The 23,600-nt window shown below is 49.0% G+C and overlaps 1 long non-coding RNA gene across 1 annotated transcript in view; it reads right to left on the bottom strand.

Moving 5' to 3' along the window:
- Positions 1–19,870: 19,870 nt before the first annotated feature.
- Positions 19,871–23,600, bottom strand: part of LOC131405670 (uncharacterized) — a 110,852-nt gene continuing 107,122 nt past the window's right edge. The window contains exon 8 of the long non-coding RNA XR_009220008.1: positions 19,871–21,870. This is a non-coding gene — a long non-coding RNA (uncharacterized LOC131405670). The remainder of the gene's footprint in view (positions 21,871–23,600) is intronic.

Here is a 23,600-nt window from a genome sequence, read left to right as displayed (position 1 = left end):
AATCCTTCAATCAGCACTTTTTGCCCCCCAGAGATCCAGTGGTACTGTTTTTGGGGAAGGTGTGTGTTGGGGGAGGGAGCAGATGTGCAGTTGAGGAATGGCGGGAAATATTAGTAATAACAATAGCAGTCAACATGAACTAAGCACTTATAATGTGCCTCACACTGTGCTGAGCTCTTAAGGCATGATCTTATAGAACCCATAAGAAGCGTATGATGTAGGTGTAATCATTATCTCCATTTAAAAATGCAGTTCTAAAGTGCAAAATGGTTAAGTTACAGAGTCAGTAAGACAAGATTCAAACTCAGGATTTCGAACTCCAACAACCTTGCCCTTTAACCACCACACTGTACCTCTGAGCATAGTGGTGCCTTTGGAATATGGTCCAGGGCCCCCTGCTTCAAGAGCACCTGGGCTGGCTTATTAAAACGCAGATTCCAGGGCCCTGTCTCTTCTGTAAGGAGTCAACCTTTGGGGTGGGGCCCAGGACTCTGGATTTATTTCAAGCTCTCTGGCAATTCTTCTGCTCACGAAAGGTTGCAAATGAGAACCTACAGGTTCAGAACTGGCCTCCAGCTGGGGTCTTCCCACAGCTTCCAACAAAATTCAGTGGGAAAACTGGCCAGAGATTTGGTCTCAGACTTGGGTGGGGCTGGAGGAATTGGGCTGAGAGCCCACGGCCAGGGAGTCCAGACTCTGAGTCTAGCTCCTTCCCCAGAAGACGGCGAATTCTCAGGCTCGGCAGGCTCAGCAGGCAGCCTGGCAAGAGCAGTGCTGGCAGCCGGTGTGGCCTGGGGGTTGGGGCACCAAGGAGGTGGCAGGGATCTTTATTCTACTGTTATGAAAAGAGTTCTTGGTTGCGATCTCAAGTTCACAATAATTTTCAGTATGTGGAGCAAAATCTGCTTTGTATTATTTTCTCCAAAATGGAGTTTTCCACGTTTTGTAATAATATCACCTTGGCAGGACAGTCATGCAAACTCAATGAAAACACTGCTTAATGAAACAGCATTTTACGAAATTTAAGCAAAGCAAATGTCAAATTCTAGAAGGAAAGGGAAGGGGAGGTCGGTGTATGGGCCCATCTAGCCGTGGCTGTTACTAAGGCTAGCCCAGTTCTCAAAAGCAATGCTTGTCCACCCCACCACACTGGGATTCGCAGCCCACTTGCTCTCTTTTTTAAATTTATTTATTTATTTATTTATTTTTCCTCCAATGCCCCAGTAGATAGCTGTATGTCATAGTTACACATCCTTCTAGTTGCTGTATGTGGGGCACGGCCTCAGCATGGCCAGAGAGGCGGTGCATCGGTGCGCACCCGGGATCCAAGCCCAGGCCGCCAGCAGCGGAGCGTGGGCACTTAACTGCTAAGCCATGGGGCCGGCCCCCCACTTGCTCTCTTATTCTCTCACTCCTTCATTCTCTCTCTCTCTCTGATATGTGTTTTTCCACCAGAAGTCATTAAGAATGATTCTGGAGACACGTGAGCTCTCCCCAGCCCCAGCTCAGGTCTGGACCGGCTCACAGCAAACGTCCCTTCCATTGCCCTTAGCCCACTCCCTGCAGGTGACCCACCTGGGAGAATGGAAGCAGCAGTGTTACAGCCTCTAAACCAGCCGTGGTCCGTGGTCGCCCTGGGATGGCTGGGTCATCTCTGCCTGGCTGGGGGTGGGGGTAGGGTGCCGACACCCCACCATTAAAATATAGAATTTGGATGAAAACATCATCCCCGTGACCATGCAAATCTCAGTCGTTCACACCTTTCTGGGAATATATTTAGCAGATCCCTTACCGAGAGCTAGTCTGACTGCAGAGAACACAGTACCAAGGACTCGGGATACTTGGGGGAGGGAGAGACGAGAGACGAGAACACTGGCCAGGAAGTACTTCTAAGCTCTCCACACAAAAGAAGCACCCATGGATTTACATCAGAATAACCCTTGGGAGTGGGGTGGGGGGTGGAATAGATGAAACAAGGTTGCCAGGAGTTGATCATTGTTGAAGCTGCGTGATGAGTACACGGTATGGATTATACTCTTCTCTCTACTTTTGATATTCGAAAGTTTCTAAAATAAAAAGTTAAAAAACAAAAAGAGGCCCAAACAAAAACAAAAAAGAGTATAGAATCTATACTCCTACCCCCAGTCCTTGCGCCTGGGAAGCTGGAGGGTCCATGTCCCCGTGGCATGGAAACAACAGGGAAAGGATGTCCCAGACCGAGTCCCAACTGCGCAGTCCTCACCCCTTTCCTCATGCTCAGCCCCAAGCCCTGAGGCCCCAACAGCCTGCACCCATCCATCCCTCACTCAACACATATTTACTGTCCTCCTACCATGAAGCCTGCTGCGTGCCGGGCACCAGAGTCCAGCAATCAACAAGAGAGACATGGTCCCTGCCCTCATAAGCTCACAGGCTAGCTGGGGGAAACAGACAGTAAACACGTGAACAAATACTGGAGATCATTTCAGACTGATCAGAGCTGTAAGACAATAAAACAGGATGATAGGAAAGAGAGGCTGCTTTAGCTAAGGAAGTCATGGGAGGCCTCTCTGAAGAGGCGATATTGGAGCAGGGACCTGAGTGAAAGGAAGCAGTGGACCGTGAGGGCATCTCAGGGAAGTGTTCCAGGTGGAGGGAAGAGCAAGTGCAAAGGCCCTGAGGCAGGGGTGTGCATGAGAGTATATGAGAAATAACAAGGAGGCCAAAGTGGCTAACGTGCAGTGAGCAGGAGAGAGGAGTAGGAACTGAGATCAGGGAGGTCGGCCAGGTGGGGAAGATCATGCAGGTCCTTGCATGCCTCATAGGGAGCTTGGATTTTACTCTGAGTAGAGACAGAGGAATGCCACAAACACTCCAGTTTGCAGTGAGAGAAGAGACATTAGGGAGCAAGAGTGGTGGCTAGGGATAAGATCGCAGACCACTGTAGTTTCTGAGCTAGGAGATGAGGACAGCTTGGACGAGCGTGGCAGCAGAGGAGAGAAGAGAAGGGGTGAGACTTGGGATGCTTTTGGAGGCAGAGGACTTGCTGACACATTGGATGGAGGGGTAGCAGGGGGAGGAGAATCAAGGACAACTCCTGGGTCGAGGTCTGAGCAATCACGTGAAGAGAGATGCTAAGTGCTGAGAAGGGAAAACCTGGGTGAGAAGCCACCGAGGGAAAGCAGAGACCTGGTGATTGGAGAGTAAGAGGGCCCAAAGCGAGCAGCAGGGGTGAGAGATGGCACCAGAGAGACAAGCCAAGCCCACCTCCTCACCTGGGGCCTCCTCTTTGGGCTGCAGAGCTGCCCAGTCAGACAGGGTCAGGCCCCAGGGACCTCCCCTCCTCAAGAGCCCCAAACACAGGGCTGTACCCAACACGCCATGAATAAAGGACCCCAGAGCCTCCCTGGCCAGACCCCCCCCCCACTGCTCCGAGGGCATCTGGGGCCCTTGCCTCCCAGCCTTCAGCCCTGGCCCCTGGCTGCCACTGGAAGGACCACACCCATACACCCAGACTCATACCTGTTGCCTTCTCCATATTTTCTTTGGGCTTTCCTCTACCTGGTCTACATGTTCAAAAGTAGCTATTGTAGAATCTATCACACATTTCACTTCTCCCATGAAGTCTTTCCTGATCACTGGGGCCAAAAGGGGCTGCTGCCCTCGCCCACCACTGCCCTGCAGTGTCCCCTCAGCTCTTTCCTGACACTCGTCATGGCCTGCCTGTCATATATGGGGAGATGAGGCATGGCTGCACATCAGCAGCCTGAGGGAAGGGACTGAGCCCCTTACCCCTCTCATCCTCCCGGGGAGCTCCTCCTCCTTCAAGTTGCATCCTGGGCGGCAACTTCTGGGTGTCCAGGCAGCTCCAGGGCCCCTTCTCCAGTGCTCCCACTGCATCCAGCACTTGCTTGCCCTAGAGCACTGGTCTCACTGCCCTGGGATTGTCTGTGCTTGTCCATCTCCTTACAAGCCAGGAGCCTCTCAGCACAGAAGAGCAACGCACTGATGATGGCTGATAAACATTGAGTATCACTACGTCCTAGGCCCTATGCTACATGCGTGTGACGCCCCCATCAATCCTTTGAGGTGGGTAATATCGTTAACCCAGCCCACGGATGGGGAACCGAGGCTGGGAGAATGCAAGTGTCTTATCCAACCTCACACACTAGTGTAGCAGATCCAGGACTTGCATCAAGGTTTGTCTGAATACAGAGATCCTGCTCTTGCTCTGTTGTCCTCCCACCCTCAATTCTAGGGAAAGAAGGTCTGAAACACCTTTGGACCCCCGATACTGAGCAGAAGTCACCAGGGGCCCAGGGGGCCCATGGCGCAAGTCTCCCTCCTGGCTGCCCAGCCCAGAGCCAGGCCCTGTCCTGGGCAAGCAACCAGCAGAAAGGCCATATTTACCCAGGTGCCAGGTGTAGCGGGCAGGGAGATCTGGCCTCAGGGCTGGGCACTCTCTCACAGACAGGAGGTTCTCTTTGAAAAGAAAGGGCTGGACTGGTGGCCGATGTGCAGCTGGGAAGAGATAGCTGAGTTCAAAGAAAGCGGTTACAGGGAGAATGAGTCCTGAGAACAAAGGTGGGGCGGTGGCCACACAAATCCATCTGTGCTCCAGCCAGGCCAGCTCAGCCTTGAGACTAGCCTCTGTCACCCTGTCCATACAGCTGGGATGGGAGACTTTGCCGTGGGGACCAGCCACCCATCAGGAGCTGCTGACATCCCCGTGCCCTGGGAAGCTCCATCTCCAGGGAATGAAGGCCCAGTCCTCGTGCTGCAGAAGAACTTCTTCTGAGTGGTTAGGCTCAGAGAAGCTAAGGAACTTGCTCAAACTCACACAGTTTGTAGGAGCCAGAGCCCAGATACAAACTGTAAGGATGACTGCAGCCCACTTCACATCTAGGCAGTTTTGTCTTGTCATCTGTTCTTCTGAGCACTAAGTGATGTCTGTGCATGGCCTAGCACAGATTGGGACCTGCTGGGTACACACCCCATGCCTTGCCATCGTTGCCATCATCATTGCCTTCATATCGTTTTCAAAGCTAATAGGTGTGGAATAATTACCATGTGCTAATTGCCTTACATATACTACCTCACTGACACCTCACAATGACTCATGAGATAAATGTCAATATTCCCACTTTATGGATGAAGAAATCAAAGCTCTAAGAAGCTGCAGAACATGCCCAAGGTCCCCACAGCTGGGCGGTAGAGTCAGCTTCTCAGTGAGCAACAGCAGCGGTGACGTCGGGACTGTCACAAAGGCAGCCCCCGGCCCTGCGGGGGCTGCTGCTCTCTGTGTCAGACCTAGAAAATGCAGGCCCCACACTGGATGCAGGAGCTCTGAATGAGGGGGTCTAGGCCCACAGCCTGAGCACAGGCCTGCAGGGAGGGCCGTGGTCATGTGTCCACAGGAAGGGACTCCAGAGCATGGCCGGGGCAGTCAGGGCCCAAGAGACACTGGCCAATTTCTCCCAGGTCCAGCTCATCTGCACTCGGCCAAGAGTGTTCCCGGCAGCCCCCAGCTCCCCATTATCCATCCCAGCCATGCCCACCTGTATCAGAGGCCACCCTCAGCAGTCCTCCCAGCCCCCAACACCTGATGGCAGTCCTGGACACCGGCGTGTTTGTGTCATCAACCCAGACCACACACTGCAGTCTGCCTGACACCAGGGAACTGTCGAGATATTGGAAAGCTGCCAGAAAACTCAGGTAAGAGCATGGCTTTGCCATCAGCAAGAAGTGGGTTTGAATCCTGGCTCTGCCATTTATTAGCCTTGTTATCCTGGGCAAGTTATTTAACCTCTCTGTTCCTCAGTTTTCTTGTCTACAAAATGGGGATAATAACAATACCTGAAAGGATTAACAGAGGGATTAAATGAGATAATGTACATAAAGCTCTTAACATACTTCCTGGAACACAGTAAATACCAAATAAACAAAGAATAAAAAACTAGCTAATTTTGATCCAACTTGACACTTACATGTGTCCCCTAAAGTAACTGGCCAATGAGCACTAGTCTAGATGTCAGAAGTCCTGAGTTTGTGAATTTAGCCAAATGACCACACATCTCTGGGCCTCAGTTTTCTTTAAAATGAAGATGTTGCCGCTGTCCTTCTCTATATTCGACAAATGTTGCCAATGTGTGAGGATCTTTGGAAAGCCCAGAGCCTGGGGAAGATTAGTTATAAATTGCCTTGTCCTTTAGATAGCTAACCCAGAACCTACCTGTGCTAGTTAGAGGCATGGGGATCTGATATCACTGAGAAGCTGAGCTGGTTGAGAAAACAGCTTTGTTTTTCCCCCTGATTTGCCACCAATACGCACATTCAGAGAATGTCTCCACAGCAAGGAGAACTCCCGCTGGACCTCTGTGCCTGCAGCAGAGGCTGCCCTCTCTCCCCGAGCTTCCTCAGCCCAGAGCAGTGCACAATCCCATCCCTGAACCCTTGACCTTCTGCAGGACGTCAAGCCAGGTCAAAAATGGATGTGACAGCGGATCACTAAATGAATGGCGCAAGCTGACACAGATATTTGCCGCATCTCAGGATGGAAATCTGCAAGAGAGTGAGGCTGCTGCGAACACCAGACACTGAGCCTGGCATTGTTTACCCATCACCAGAAGGGCCCTCGCTCATGGTGCAGGTGACTCTGCAGCCATTTCTCTCCACATCTGGGGGCCTGGCACCCAGAGAGAGGATGCTCATGGATGTGGCAGTGGAGATAGAGGAGGCGCCCAGAGAAGAGTGCAGACATTCATTCATCAGCTATGTCCTGGGTGCCCTCTCAGGCCAGACACTGTGCTGGGTGCTAGGGACACAGCAGTGACTATGACCATTCCATCCTTATGGAGCCCATGGTCTGGCAGAGACAGTCACTGAGCTGGTCACAGTGTGGTGTCAGCTCCCCAAAGGAGGATGTTCAGGTGCTTGGGGAGAGTAAAGCAGGGAGACTCAGTAGGCTGGAGAGTCACGGATGGCTTCCTGGAAGAAGGGACATTCTAGCCAGGCAGGGATGGGTGGTGGGGAAGACTGTGGGCAGCAGGATGTCAGCTGTATTACTTGACCTTGTTTCAAAACGCCCCCTGGTTAGAACACAGTGGGATCGGGGGTGGAAACAGCTCCTCGTGGACTAAGCTAGCGTATAGCTCATCCATCCTTCAGCCTTGGTATCTGCAGCCTTAGAGGGTGAGAAACTGCTGCTTCTCACCCTGTGTCTGCTGGGCAGCCCTGTGCAGTTATCTCCGAGATATTCTTGGCTCAGAGACAGGGGCACGCTGAAGCATCTCTGAGCAGTGATTGACGTTTTCAGGTTTGCCTTTGGGGGAGTTCCTCTGCAGAAGCTAATGCATAGTTCCCACAGAGCTGCTCCAGATTTCAGACTTCTTGTCTTTTCACACTTTAGATGAAACAACACAAGAATGCACATCTGCCTCCGCTATTTTTGCCTGTGGGTCCCTGTCCGATATGAAATATTACCATCTTGTTCATTGCTCACTGTGAATGGCATTTTCATAGCCATTTCTATAATAATTAAATTTCTCAAAGTCTTTTTTTCTAGTGCTGATGAGAGGGGCCAGAAGTGATGAAAAAGCTCAGGCAGGTTCAATCCAGAAGGCATTTTCCTGAAGATGGCCCCGCATGTGGCTCTGTTTACGGCCCTGAGTTAGCTAGAAAGGCGGCCTGTTTGGCATTTAACAGTGTTTCTCAAAGTGTGCTCCTTGGAGCCCCGGCTTCACAGTATGCTAAAAGGTGTTTTGTGAGAAAGGGGTCCCAAGGTCAAGTTTGTTTGGGAAATACTTGATTAAAAAAAAAACATTGAACAGCTTTCCTGGCTTTGGGACTTCTCAGAGCCTTTCATATGCAGAAGGACATTGAAAATCTCCGGGAGGAGAATACAGCACCCAGCATGGCCCAGACTCACTCCACTGTAATAATAAGGTGATGTGTTGGTTTCCTAGGGATGCGTAACAAAGTACCACAGACTACAGCTTAAAACAACAGAAATTTGTTCTCTCACAGTTCTGGAGGCCAGAGGTCCAAAATCAAGGTGTTGGCAGGAGCATGCTCCCTCTGAAGATTCTAGGGGAAGAATCCTTTCTTGCCTCCTCCTAGCTTCTGGTGGTTGCCAGTAATCCTTGACATTCCTTGGTTTATAGACACATCGCTCCAATCTCTGCCTCCATCATCACATGGCATTCTCCCTATGTGTCTCTCCGTGCTCATCTGACCTTCTCACGAGGACCCCAGACATGGGACTTAGGACCCACCCTAATCCAGCGTGACCTCATCTTAACTTGGTTACGTCTACAAGGACCTTGTTTCCAAATAAGGTCACATTCACAGATGCCAAGGGTTGGGATTTGGGCATATCTTTTAGGGGACACTAATTAACCCACTGCAGATGGGATAGAGAGAAAAAAATTTAAAAAGCAGGAAGCAGTGCGCAGGGTGGCTCAGTGCACAGACTTTGTAGCCAGATCTAGAATCAGATTCCAAGCCCTGCAATTGCTGACTGTGAACTGAACCAAGTTAGCAAATGCGGTATCTCCAGGCTCATCTTTCTCATCTGTGTGTAAAAGTCCTGACACCTGTCTCATAGGACAGGTGAGGATTAAAGAGATAAATACTTAAAGCGTGGAGCCCAGTGATTAGTACACAGTAAGGGCTTTAAGCAGGAGGTGACATGGTCTGATTAGTTTTTTGGAAGAAAACAATCACCCTGGTTTCTGTGTGGAGGACACGCTGGCAGGGGCCACACTTCTGTCTTGATCGTGCCGAGCCTCATCTTGGGTGCATCCGAGGAAACACCCCATACAGCCTATCTGGCCACAATAAAAAATGTGTATGAGGAATGGCCAGATCTGGACCATGTGAGGCTCTGCTCAGGGAGCATGGAGTCAGTGCTGTCTGTCTGTCCCGCTGTCTATCAGCTCAGACACCACCACACGACATAGACTTACCTACCAAAAGTTTTGGGGCCCGTTTCCTCCTCTAAATGTGAGTGTGATAGTCCCTTGCTGTGTCCCTTACAGGATGACACGGGGATTGAATGACAAAATGCACAGCAAAGAGCTTTGTAATATGCAAGTTAGTGCTCAAGATGTATGTGTGTGTGGTGGTGGTGGCAGGGGTTATGCCCCTCGAAATCCTGCTCCCAGCCGGTCACCAAGTATCACCTCAGGCAGTCTGTCTTGCTTTGGTCCCAAGGTGGGTGAGAACAGGGTGGAGGCAATTATCAGAAAAAAATCCCCTAAGAAGTGAAGTTGTTGAACCTCAGCGTGTGACCCCAGATGAAGCCATTCTCAGCCATGTTGCTGAGGCCTTTGATTGCCAGTGACCAGAGACAGTGCAGGGAAAGCAGGGAAAGCCTGGGCCGAGTGGACCAGGACAGGCAGCAGGGGATCGGTTACTGGAGCATCTTGACAGGGGGATCCACAGCCCAAACCCTGAGGCAGGTGGGCATGACTCTGCCCACCACTGCTGCAGCTGGTGGCTGGGAATGTGCTGGGAATGGGGAGAGCTGTGGGTCTCCAGGTGACTCTGTGCACATGACAGAGAAGAATGCCCGTTGCCAGAGCTGCAGGCAGGCCAGGGCCCAGCAGAGCTGCCTGTCGATTCCAAGGCAGGAAAGCAAGCTCCCTAAGGCCCAGGCGCCCTGTGATTTATGGGGCCGTGATGTCTCAGCCTGCACCAAACCTGTCTTTAGAAACTGGAAGCGGGGGCAGGCCTGGCCCCGGGCCTCAGTGCACGTGCACAAGCAGCATCCACTGTGTTGCTTCTGGCAGGAGCATCCTCCAGAGCCCCCGAGATGGGCAGGACACGCAGAGGCCCAGGTGTGCACCTGGAGCCCCAGGGGCCTTCAGAACTCTTTCTCTGACAGAGCGCCTGTGCTTTGACCTGCTTCTGGAACCAGCGCCTGGTTAGATAAAAGGCACTTGTCACCTTTATGAAGATATAAGGGCACCTGCACCATCAAAGGAAGCATTTCCCCCTCTGGACTCAGGGTGGAGCCTTTGAGGCAAAGAAAATAAAACCTAAGGCTGGACCCAGAGACTGTCAGGAAGGAGCACTGGGGCAGCAAACACCCAGGGAGATCAGGTCTCCAGGCTGAGGGCTCCTCAGGAGGCACCCCTTTTGTTCACCGCCTCCCCTCAGCCCCAGTACAGTGCCTGACATTCAGCACGCATTCACTCGATATTTGACAATGTCTGGAATTCACATTTTCAGTCCAACACTATTTTCTAAGTGCCCGCAAGGCCATGTGATAAATGCTATTGGGGACCTAAACAAAATGGGAACCAGAGAGATAATTAGAGTACATAAGGCCTCGGGCCACGAAATTTAGGTTCTGTCTCCACACTTAATGGCACTGCAACCACTTGGATAAAAAGGGTGGTCATAGTGGGTCCTACCCCTCTGGGTGGTTGTGAGGATTGCTGAGACCATTGATAGGCAGTCTGTCACAATGTTGCACAGAGTACGTGTTCAATAAATGCTGGCTTTTGATATTATTTTTTTAGTCTAGACATAAAATAAATAAAATTTTATATAAAATAGAATACATAGATCTTAAGTGTTCCATTTGATGAGTCTGGGAGACCATATATATGGTGTAACCATCATCTAAGACAAGCTATAGATATTAAACATTTCCAACCACCAGGAAAGTTCCCTCATACCCTTTTCCCGTCAATCTCTGCCTCACTGCTCACAGAGGCAACCGTTTTCTGATTTCCATCATTACAGATGAGCTTTGGCCATTCTAGAACTTCATATAAATGGAATCATAAAGTATATCCGCTGGCCTCATTCTTCTATGTCTGGCTTTTATTTTTTTCTTTGCTGAGGAAGATTTGCCCTGAGCTAACATCTGCTGCCAATCTTCCTTTTTTTTGTATGTGAGCCACCACCACAGCATGGCCACTGACAGACGAGTGGTGTAGGTCTGTGCCTGGGGAACTACACCCTGGCTGCCAAAGCAGAGCATGCCAAACTTAATCACTAGACCACCGGGGCTTTCCCACATATCTGGTATTTTTTGCTCAGTATAATGTTTTTGAGGTTCATCCATGTTGTTGCAGGTGTTAGTAGTTTGTTATTTTTTATTGGTGCATAGTATTCCATGGTATGAATATACCACCTTTTAAAATATCTATTCTCCTGTTGATGAATATTTGATTTGTTTATAGCTTGGGGCTACTGTAAATAAGTCCGTGATAAACATTCCTGTACAAATCTCTGAATAACATATGTTTCCATTTCTCTTGTAAATAATTAAGAATAGAATCACTGGGTCATGGAATAAATGCATGTTTATAAGAAATTGCTAAAGCATTTTCCAAAGTGGTTGACCCATTTTCCATTCTCACCAGTAACGGATGAGAGGTCCAGTTGCTCCATAACCTCACTAGGGCTTTATATTTTATTTTTTTATTTTAGCAATTCTATTGGGTGAGAAATAATATCTCACTGTGGTTTTAATTTACATTTGCTTGATGACTAATGATGTCTAGCATCTTTCATGTGTTTATTGGCTATTAGTATATCTTATTTTGTAAGATCTCTGTTCTCATTTTTTAAATTGGCTTGTTTGTCTTTTTGTTTTGATGTGTAGCAGTTCCTTATATATTCTAAATATAATTACTTGATCAGATATGTGTATTTCACATATTTTCCCTTCTATGGCTTATCCATTCATTTTCTTAGTGGTGTCTTTTGATGACGAAAAGCAGAAGCTTTTACTTTTGACAAACAATTCATTATTCTTTCCTGTTATGGTTAGCACTTTTTGTATCCTGTCTAAGAAATCTTTGCTTACCCCAAGGCTGTGAAGATATTCTCCTAGGTTTTTGATCCATCTCAAATTATTATTTTTTTAAAGTGTAGTAGTTGATTAGAGCCATAAACATGCAGATTCTTTAGAAGATCAGACTTTACTTAAGCCTCAGGCTGAAGAGATAATATCAGTTCTAAGAAAGGGCCGTTGTTGGAGTCCCGGTTGACTGACACACAGAGTCACCACCTACTGACCACAGGCCACAAAAGTCTGGCTTATGAACTACCATCCAGAGAAAAAGGTATGTTGACCTTCCCATGCCCAGCTAGGGAATATTGCTAATTACTAACTCTAATTACTCACTCAGACACCCAGAGTGTGACCTTACAGCAGCCCTGGGAACCATAGCAGGTCCAAGCCCAGGGACTCAGGATGACCACCAGGAGATGGCGCTAAGGTTGCCAGGGGAGCCTCCCCACTTTGGGGCCCAGTTAGTTCTCAGAGGCCTCCCTGCGCTGACACCTTGGAAGATGTCATGATTTAGGCAGCTCCTTGTAGCTGGAGGCAGACAGTCCTAAAGGTGGCAAGGCCTGCTGGCAGCAGACATCAGAGCCCTCCATGTGGCCCAGTTGGGGCAGCAGGTCCAGCGGCACAGTGATACGGGAGCCTGGGTCAGAGGCAGTAGGAGGTCCCGAGGGGATGGGCGCCTCATGCAGCAAGGAGGAGAGGCCCTCAAAGGTTGTGAACTGAGGAACAAATGCCCGCAGCCCAGCCTTTGAGGGCCTGCCCCTGGAAGCTCCCTTGGCAGCTAGGGCCTGTGAGATGTGTTCTTATCACTCTGGGGATACAGCGGGGATGGCCATCTCTTGGGCCCTGGGAGAAGGCTACTGGGGCGTTCTATCTCTCCTGGAGATGCCTGCCGCAGCCTCAGTGCCCTGCTGGCCCTGCTGGCACACCCGTAGTACATCTTGTCTACCCTCCCATTATGTGGGACCTGGCACTCTTATCACGGTGCTGACACACGGGATGAGAAGGGGCAGCCAGGACTCACAGAAGAGTAGGGTCCAGCCCCTGGCAAAGGAGGTTTCCCAGTTGCCCACAATCCACTGGTCCAGCCTCTCCAGAGAGAGGAAGAAATGTACCAAGGTCACACAGCTGGTGAGTGACGGCACAGGGATTTGAGTATGGCAATCTGACTCGAGTCATGTCTTGTCTCGAGTAAACCAGCGGACCAGTGTTTTCTGATTGCTCCTCGGTCTCCTGAGCAGCCCAGGGCAGGGCAGGTGCCTCAGCAAAACATAGCCAGCAGGGCTCTTGGTGACCACTGTTTGTGGGGACCCCCCACCCATCAAGCCCAACAAGCCTGGACCTTGGTGGCCAAGCTGAGCCAGCACTGCTAAGAGGGTAGCCTGTGTGTCACCTCCTTCCCGAAGAGAGAAGCATTACCTGAGGTGACCTGTGACACTCTGGGTTAATCCAGAACTCAGAGTTTTTAAAAAGCAAAGTTCTTTTCCTCTGGGTCTCTTAAAAGAGACTCATTCCAGCACCACTTCTGACTCAAATAATTTTGGATGTCAATTGTATATCTTTAATGAGCCCAGAAATTTTCATAATTATCCTTTTTTTTTCAAAGTCATAATTATAGGTTCGAGTATATGCTACAGATGAGAAATTTAAATAGCGCTTTTTACACGCTTAGGCATTCTGCTTCTTTCTCCTTTCAAAAAAAAAAATGTAAAGAAGGCTTCCAATTATCCTTCTGTTACCTTTCTTTTCTTGTTGAGGTAAATGCTGGGAGATGACATTCTAAGTGTCCAGTGCCCTGCCTCCAGGTGGCACGTCCCAGCCCCATCTCTCTGCCCCTCCAAGGCATCGTTGCTTCTCCCATGCTGGCTCAGAGGGGACGTCAACTGTGAACTGGGTCCAGCTCCCCATCTCTCGGTGGGAAGGGTTGGCTAGTGCTACTAGCCCTGAGCAAACCTGGAGACCTCCCACAGGTGTGCAGGGAGCTGCAGTCTGATAGGAATTGGGACAGAGTAGCAGAATTCTGCTGATCAGTCTCCTTCTGTGTACAAACCTGCTCCCACTGGTATTCCAGGGCCTGCCCCAGTTCCATGGCATGGGTTTGAACTGGCACGAAGGTAGAGGGGCCCAGTGGTGACAGGGCGCCAGGGAGACTATGATTCTCGGTTTAATCATTCATTCATTCAGCATTCATTGAGCGTCCCTGTCCTCCTAGAATTCACTGCCAAGTACTTCTCTCTCTTCGTTCACACCTACTATATGCCTGGCACAGAATTTGGCACAGGGGGATCCAAGAAAAGAGAGACTCTGATCCTCTTCACTCAGAGCTCCTGTACTTCCTGACAGCACCACCACGTTTGGCATGACTCGTGGCCCCACCTTGTACTTGGCTGGAAGTGGAGAGGAGGGCTCTGTACCGTACACCTCTTTGGCTCATCCCCGGTGAGCCAAGTCCATTTGGTCCCTATCTAGGCGCCTTGCTGCTCTGCATTCCCCTAATCCTCTTGGCATTTCCAAATATTTCTGTGCTGAGCTCGTGCCAGGCACTTCCCATGCATGTGTTACATTCTTCACTCTTCAAAATGGCCCTGGGGCATAGATGTTACTGCTACACCCATCCTCTAGTGATGAAACTGAGGCGCAGAGAGAGCATCCTTGTAGCAGGCCTCTGGGCTCTCATCCACACATCTCTTCCCTGGATTTGCTCCATGTCACAGCAGGTTAGAGAGCAAAGACCTGTGTCCTCTTGGGTTAGGATAGGCTGTCTCGGCTAGGAAGGGACAGAGATCCTGCTCTTGGTGAGACTTCAGCATTTTCTCTCTTTCCAAATGTCTAAGGCCAGCCTTGCTCACATCCCAGAGCTGCTGGGAATTTGTTTACTTCTGAACCCAAGAGCCTGTGTCCTGGGAAGAAGGTTGGGGAAGGAGCAAAAACATGTGGCCAGCATCAGAGGAGAGACTCCCAGGGGTGTCTGTCCTGCGGCCGGGGTCCAAGAGGAAACACAGCCGCCTCTAGCACAGGCTGCGGGAGGAAGGTGCCAGCACAGCTGCCCCGAGCTAGGCGGCCAGCCAGAGAGAGGCCCCTGTGGGTGGAAGGCAGCTCTTTGTCAGCATCCAGCAGAGGCCGAAGGGAAAGAGGTCACCCAGGCATACCAGCTTCAAAGGGTCAGGCTGCTTCCATTCCAGCTTACCATCCTGCAAAGCCAGCTGGGAAAATCCAGGAAAAATGCGATCCACTCGTCCTAGGAGACCATTCATTGTCAAATACTTATTGAGAACACACTCTGTGCTGAGTGCCAGGTCTTGCTCTCACAGATCTTATATTCTTGGAGGGAGAGCCTGATAATAAGCAAGAAAAAAAGTAAGTAAACTGATAATTTAAGAGAGTGATGAGTGCTGTGAAGAAGACAGAGCAGGATGATGAGCTGGAGAGTGACTCTGTGGGAAGGGAAGGTTACTACTTTGGACTGGGTGGTCAGGGAAAGCCTCTCTGTGGAGGGGACCATTGAGTTTACCCACAAGTGAGATGAAGCAGCCAGCCCTGAAAGTTCGGGGAAGAGAGGTCCATGCAGAGGGACCAGCTATTGTAACCTCCCTGAGGCCCAGACAGGCCTGGTGCTTTTTGAGAAGCAGGAAGATGCAAGTGCAGAAGCTGAAGGGCTGTAAGGAGGAGAGTGGGAGGTGGTGGGGCCCGGGTGGTCAGCTCGTTCTGGCTGCAGGGTGGATAATGAATTTCTGGAGAACAAGAGTCACAGCAGGGAGATAGGAGCTGATAGAGTTCTAATTTTAATATAATTATTCACAGCCATTTCCTGGAGCCATTTCACATTCCTAAATACCTAAGTAGTGTCCTCCTAATAGGGGAGCTGGTTTCATCTTCATATACCTCAAGGTGAAGACTCTTCAGATTGTTTTACCCTCTGCAGCCCTCCCGCCGTGGAGCCTGCAGCCAGGACTGGGCCTCTGGAAGCCTGTGTGGGCGGGACACATCTGTGTTGCTGGTGGTTCAATAAAAATAGTGAATGTAGCACACCGGCCACCCATGGGACTGGTGCGTTTCATCTAGGGGCCAAGAGTCTTCTTCAAAGTCTCCCCCCACCTCCCAGCCGACCCACTGTGGTCCTGCCCACTGCTGTGGCTGCCTGGCTTCCTGTGAGATTCTCTGCCCGGGGAACAGACACCCTGGTAGGGCCGCCAAGATGAGCGGGTGGCCTGGAGCTCCGCAGCCACATCCTCGTCATGGCCTTTCAAGTGTGTCTCCTAAAGCATTTGGTGAGGAAATGCTCTTTCTCCGGAACGTTCCATCCTGCCAACCCCAGAAGCCTGCAGGACAAAAGGTCCAGGCAGCTTATCTGGGATCTGGGGACGCTCATCTCCGCACATGCAGTCAACACGCTGTGTGTTAGAGCAAGGCATGGGGAGAGGGAAGGGGGCATTGCCGGCTTCATTCAGGCTGTGGATGGAGTTGCACGCTGATGGCCTTCCCTCTTTTCCTTTTCTCTCAGATGTCTACTGTCTCACATGCAGGTGCTCAGAGAGGATGCTGCACAGACACGATGGTGGCTGTGTTTCACTTGCGCCTCCATTCCATCCGATTGGCAGTCGCTGCTTTGGGAATGGTGTTAACAGGGCTTCAGATCATGTCTTGGTTCAAGAGGAAAGAGTGAAGTGATAGATTAGTGATGTCTGCCCCGAGCAAAGGAGAAGACGGTGGAGGCACATGTGCCTTTTATTTGTCAATCCTATCACAGGCTGGCAAGTTGGGAAATATCAGAAAGAGACCTAGCATACAACTGCATCTTCCTCTTCTCTAAGGCTGAGTGTCTGAAAGGCTATTGCATCACTCAGCAGAACCAGTCCCAAGATTCCAATCAGCTCACATCAACATGGGGCTCACAGGACAGTCCCTACCAAGGAGAAATGCCCAGCCCTACTCAGGCCTGATCCATTCCTTTCCTTTCCTTGACTCAAAATTCCCTAATTATATGGCAGCTAAAACAGATTTCAAACCCAGAATCCTCTTGGGCAGGCATTCCCCAGAGTAGACTATGCAGCCTTCAGATCCCTGCTAATATATCAAGCTAAATGGTAGGAGTTTTAATTAATATAAATTTAAAGAAAGTTTAATATTAAAAAAAGCTATGAACATTTCAAATTCTTAAAATTCTATTCACAAATCAAATGAAAAAAAAGTACATTGAGTGAAGGAACCAATGAAAACACATCCCAAAGACAAATACTTTTGAAATTTAAGATGATTTATTCAGTTTGAGCTTTTAACTTGATCTTAGCTGGTATTAAGGTCCATTTTCAAAAGAAGAAAATTTACAGGTGTTTAGAGGCACTTTCCTCTTTGGGCCTTATGTTCTAATCCAAGTCTTCAGTCTTTAGCTTCAGTTGAAGGCAGGCTGGATCACATCTAGCTAGATTTGAAAACAAATACGCATCTCTTAGTTGAGTGGCAGGTTTAATTAGCAGTCACATTCCATTTTAATTGCCAGATTATTAGCAAGGACAGCATCTCTGGGGATGACTGCATTGCATGTAAATTTGGACCAAGATACTCTGCTATGTAACTTTTTCCAAAGAAATTACACCATGCAGAGGAGGCTGGCTCCTCTCAGCTCTCAGAGGTGGTGGTGGCGGCGGCAGTCGCTCTTTCCCCATAGTTCCCCTCAGGGGCACTTTTTAATAGCAAAGAACCCTCTGAAAGGACAAAGTAGGATAGAATTCTTTTTTTGTGTGTGTGTGAGGAAGATCAGTCCTGAGCTAATATCTGATACCAATCCTCCTCTTTTTTTTCTGAGGAAGACTGGCCCTGAGCTAACATCCATGCCCATCTTCCTCTACTTTATATGGGACACCGCCACAGCACGGCTTGACAAGCGGTGCATCAGTGCGCGCCCGGGATCCAAACCCATGAACCCCGGGCCACCGCAGCAGAGCGTGTGCACCCAACCGCTTGCGCCACCAGGCCGGCCCCAAGGATGGAATTCTTGAACACTAAAAAGCCTCCTTAATTAATCCATCCGAGGTTGTCTGTTTCTCCACCTGCATGACACAGACTATTCAAAATAAGTTGAATCAGAAAACTGCTAAAACCATTCTCAGGGCAGCATGTGTGACTCTCCGTGGAGCACTGGCCCTCTGCACTGGCTGCTCTGGAATGGGGCCCACTTTCAGACAAAGAACTAATATGAGCTGCTGTCTGCCTCTTTTCCAAAGATACGTTAGCTTAAATAGCACGATTTGAGTAGATCTTAGGTAGGACTCAGGATTTCTCTGAGCCCTCCGGGCTGCTGCCAGGTGAAATGGAAGAGCCCCCTAAAGCAGCCACATTGAGCAACGGGCCAGATGATAAGTGGGTACCACAGCTGGGCAGCAACCTTGTCCAGGCCCCTGCACTCTGCTCAGCACTCACCTGCCTATTCTCAGCCAATCCTCACAGCACCCCAGGTGGTGGGAGCTCTGGAGGTGGAGCATGAAGTCTATATCCAACACCTTGGGTGTTATAATTTTGCAAAATGGTTGGGCAGGAAATAAGGACTCTTGCAAAAAGATCAGGGTCATTTACAGGGTGACCAACTTGGTCACCAAGTTTACTTGGGATTTTTCTAGTTTTAGTGCTGACCAAAGTCCTGCATCCCAGGACACCCCTCAGTCCTGGGCAAACCAGGATGGCTGGTCAGCATATTTCTAAATGCCCAAGGAGCCCGTACAAGATGCCTCCAGCGGTGCCTTGCACCTGCAGGGAAGCAACTGGAACACCACCAAGCTTCCCTGGAGACCCCAAATCGCTCCCACTTCCCCTCTCCTGCAGCAGCAGGACAGAGCACAGGAGGGCCCCCTGGGCAGGCCGACATCCATGCCGTTTATTGCCCTGCCCTGAGCGAGGAGCCCTCCTCCCCCTACACTGCCCTGCTTGAGAGCCACAGCCTCTGAAGAGCAAGAATATCTGTGAGTAAAATTTATGATTTGTGTTTCCACTGGAGCCAACCTTTTAACCCTGGGAGTGCTTAATTGCCTCTTCCAGGTTTTGCTTTCATAACCAGCTTGACTCTTGCCAATTTTGACTGAATTGAGAAGCACTGCAAGTGTGACTGGAAATGGAAAGCACATTACTTCATACTTGATACAGCTTGTGCCAAATTCTTAATTCATTAAATTCACTCATTGTGGCATCTTTTCCTGAATGATAGTCAGAAATTTCCTTCATATGTAAAACTTCCAAACTCAGGGGGTATCCTCAAAGCTGAATTTTTATAAAAATGCCTTCTCCTAAGACACTCTTAAGGGAAACTCCTGATCATAAATTACAAGACGGCTTTAGAATTCCTGGTCTCTCCCAGAGGAGCTCAGTCTTTATATATTGGGGCCTCCTGGACCCCACACTCCACCTTCCAAAGTAAGCACGGAGTGAGGTGCAGACATCTGGTTCCTGTTTCTGGATTCAAAATTGATCTGCTGGGTGATTCTTGGCAAGTCACTTAACCTCTCTGAGCTTAAGTTTCCCTAATCCTGGCTCACTGGACACCTCTCATGGGGAGGGGCGGGTGGCCAGTTAATGAGCAGGTGTTTTAAGGAGGGGGCACTCAGCCTATGGCACAGCAGAAGCAAATCCCAAGGAAAAGAGTAGACAGGTAGGGGGCAGGGGATAGAGGGGGTTGAGAATCATAGCAGAGCAGTAGCTAAGTCCTGCAAAACACAAGTGGCTTGAAGCAAAGACGTTATTTCTAGAAACCCTCGTATTTTATTCTAAGACAATCAAATCTCCTTGTACAATTTCAGACCAAGTCTCACTGGTTCTCTAAGGCCCCTCTGGAGCACACTTGCCTCCATATAGTCTTCCCTAATTCACTTCGGTTCAAGCTGGCTTTGTCCTTTCCCGAATGTTCCATAGCTCTGTGTGATTCTTGTCCGTCCTTGATGTCTTAAAGCATCCACGTACTGCTGATCCCACATGCCACATGCTTTATGAATCTTATCACATTCAATTCTCTCTTCCTTTTTTTTTTTTTTGTGAGGAAGATCAGCCCTGAGCTAACATCCCTGCCAATCCTCCTCTTTTTGCTGAGGAAGACTGGCCCTTAGCTAACTTCTATTGGCAATCCTCCTCTTTTCTTTTTCCCATTTTTCTCCCCAAAGCCCCAGTAGATAGTTGTATGTCACAGTTGCACATCCTTCTAGTTGCTGTATGTGGGATGCGGCCTCAGCATGGCCAGAGAAGCGGTGCATCGGTGCGAGCCTGGGATCCAAACTAGGGCCGCCAGTAGCGGAGCGAACGCACTTAACCGCTAAGCCACAGGGCCGGCCCCTCAATTCTCTCTTGCATCAACTTTGAGAGTTGGGTGTTATTATCTCCATTTTACAGATAAGGAAACTGAGGCACAAAGAGATTTAACAACTTTTAGGGTGACCAGTTCGTCCTGGTTTTGCCAGGTCTTTCCTGGCTTTAGCACTGACTGTTCCTTATCCTGAGAAACCCCTCAGTCCCAGGCAAACAGAGACAGGTCACTCTCATTTGAATGCAAATGCCTGGCTGGCCCAAATGAGACCTCTTTCTGCAGTGCTCCTTCTTCTCTCCCTCCCCCATTCTCAGCCCCAAGTCCCCAAGCAGACACAAACTCCCTAAGGACAGTGGCCAGGTCCTAAACCTTCATTGTTTAAGAGAAATCAGAATAGAGTGGGACTCAGTTAATATATACTGATCTGAATGAAATCATGCCTTCACTTCCATGCAGGAAGATCAATTTTCCTTTACTGGCGCAACTCTTATATGCTGCTTTAGGGGAATGCCTTGCACTATTCAGCATTACAGAGAGCAGGCACTTTGGAGCTCATCTCTCCTCTGTTCTATCTACAGGGAGACGAGTCAGCATGACGGAGTCTTAGGACCTTCAGATTTTTAAGTAAGAACCACTTGCTATCCTTGGTCTGCGTAGATGCAAATATGCTAATGCACACAACAGAACTTTGAAAAGGCACCTCTATTACCATAGGACTCCGGGATAGAAGGTGTAATCTCGCCAACTTAGCTCTCAAGGCCCTTCCTTTTAGTTTAGACAATTGTTCAACAATGTAGGTACGTTATCACCAGGTGCTAGTACTGCCTCGCTTGGGACAATCCATATGAGCACAAACCTTAGTGACAATTTCTCTGATTCCCTCCCATAACCATGGGCAGCAGAGGAGGGTCTATCATATAGGGAGGCACAATGGCTGCCCTAGGTTTCAGGGGTTACAGTTAAGAAGGTGCCTGTAGATTCCCTCCCCAGACTTGAGTGGGGCAAGAGGGGGCTGATGGCAGACCCAGGAGGCTCTGGAGCACCCAGATCCTTGCAGTCTGAGGCCAGAAGACTAGCCTTTGGTTCATCCCATAGACCCAATGCAAACCACTGATGAGAGCCAGCAAAGCATGATGGGTTAGTGCACAGACTCTGGAGTTGGACGAACTCACTAGTGTGTGACCTTGGTCTTATGTATTAATCCCTCTGAGTCTCTGTTTCCTCATCTGTAAGGTAGAGTTAATAATAGATCTTCAAAGACTGTTGTAAGGATGCATTGAGAAATGTGTGCAAAGTGTTGAAACATAGTAAGCATTCAAAGAATGATAGCTATTATTATTATTTGATCATATGGGTAGCCATGGTCCCATTGGCTCCCGTTGACATTGACCCCCAGTGAGGGCTCAGCCAGGCTCGGGTGGGGGTGGCTGGGGGTGAGAACATCAACCTACAGTCCCACCTACTGCTCGCCTTGCTGCACCGGTGACAGACACGATTGTTTCACGATGGACTCACGCCACCGACAGAGAGACTACTTTCCCAATGAAGCTCGGTGTGTGGGATGAGTGTTTGCTTTCCATGTAGAGCGCTGGCATTTCAGCCTCTGTTTTCAGCATGTTTACAATAAATCTGAATGTTAGAATCAATATTCCCTGGATAACAATCTCCATGTTCCCTCATGGAATCAGTTCTTGAGCAATTTCTTTCCATTGTGTTTTTTTTTTTCTTCAAGCTGCAACAGATCGTTCCACGACAGGCTTCTTTGGTGTTGCTGAACCTCTTCACAGACATCCCTGCAGCCCTAAGGAAACACAAGAACACTTTGGTCCCCAATCTCCTACAGGAAGGTCTGTGTTACCTAGAGACCAGACCCCAGTAAGGTCAACCTTTCAACTATATCCACAAAGCTATAAAAAAGGCCTCAGAGAAGCAAGTAGGTATCAGGAGGCCCATGCCCAACAAGAGACACATTCAGAACAAAGGGAGACACAAGAAGGGGCAGGTAATAAAAAGGGAGAGGGGGAGAACTGTTAGTAAAAGCAGAACAGTTAGAGTAATGAAAACATCATTGAATACAAGAACCCAGGAAAATAATGTCTACTCATAATGATAATCCCGAGTCTTCATGAAATTGGTAACTTGTGTCTAAAGTGCTCTGTTTACTAAATAGGGAAGGGAATACATCTTCATAAAAATAGCAACGCAAAAAAAAAAAACAAGACTTGTCCTAAAGTGACTTGAAGGCAATTACAAAAGAAAGATTTCAAAAATGCTTTGAAATAACAGTTGTGTTGGAAAAATAAAATGAGTATTTAAAGACCAAGCCTCAGTTATACAGAAATCTCACTCATCTGGAACACCACGTTCCTCATCTCGGCAATAAATGAAGCATTTTCCATGTATAAATACTGCAGTTCTAAGTGCTACTGTAGAATCTTTGAGGATTAATCTTTGATAGGTAATGACCAGCTTTTACAGAAAAACATACCTAATGATTTTTGAAGCATGCAGGTGGTAAAGTGCTGACCTTCTCACTCAATCTGTAGGTAACTTTTCAGAAGAGTAAATAAGATTCTTTAATGTCAGTCATTCTCCCTAGTTCCCTGAGGGATCTCTACTGACAGAGTAAGGACACTGAAACTCAAACTAGCACACGGCTTCACACGCTTTGGGTTTGGAGAGCCTGGGAAAGCCAAGCCAGTCAGCCATGCTTTCTTAGTGGATTGAAAAAGGTTCAGGGTCTGGCTTCTGCTGAAAAGAGGTTGTTCTTGTCAGGCTTATACTGCTCTGTGGAAAATCCTTTTTCTTTCTTTGAAATTAGCAAGTTAGAGCCTTCAGAAATAAATGAAGCCCTTACCAGAGTGTCATATGACACCCCTGGCAGCTCATCTATCCATCCACCTATCCATCCATCCATCCAGCTACCCATCATGCATCGATCCATCATCCGTCATCCATCCATCCACCACCCATCTATCCATCTACCCATCCATCCACCCACTTACCCACCCACCTACTCACCCATCATTCATCCATCCCTCCACCCAACCACTCATCCACCCATCATCCATCCGTCTACCCACCCACCCACTCATCTACCCATCCATCCATCCATCCATCCATCCATCTGTCCTCCCATCCATCCATTCTTCCATTCAACTGTCCATCTAACCATCCACCTGTCCTCCAGGTAACCTTTACTGAGTGCCTGCTGGACATATATGGGCCCAGGGGAGAGATCCAGTGGCCCTACCCTCACGGTGCTTTCAGTCTAACAAGGGAAGACAGGTGGACAGGAAATGAGAAGCATGAGAAGTGCTATAATCCAGCATGCCAGGGCTGAATATGGAAGGGAAACCTATATCATACAGGGGAGCAGGGGAGCCAGAGAAGCATTCCCTAAAGAGGAGACTGCTATAAAACTTACAGGATAGGTTGGCATTAGCCCAAGCATGGCTATCCAAGGAAGTGAAAGATGCTCAGTGTGGCTGGAGCGCAAGCAGCAAGGAGGGACAGGGCAGAGGGGAGGCT

This window comes from Diceros bicornis, chromosome 1 (genome assembly GCF_020826845.1).
Source record: "Diceros bicornis minor isolate mBicDic1 chromosome 1, mDicBic1.mat.cur, whole genome shotgun sequence".
NCBI lineage: Eukaryota > Metazoa > Chordata > Mammalia > Perissodactyla > Rhinocerotidae > Diceros > Diceros bicornis.
This window is presented reverse-complemented; position numbering and strand designations above follow the sequence as displayed.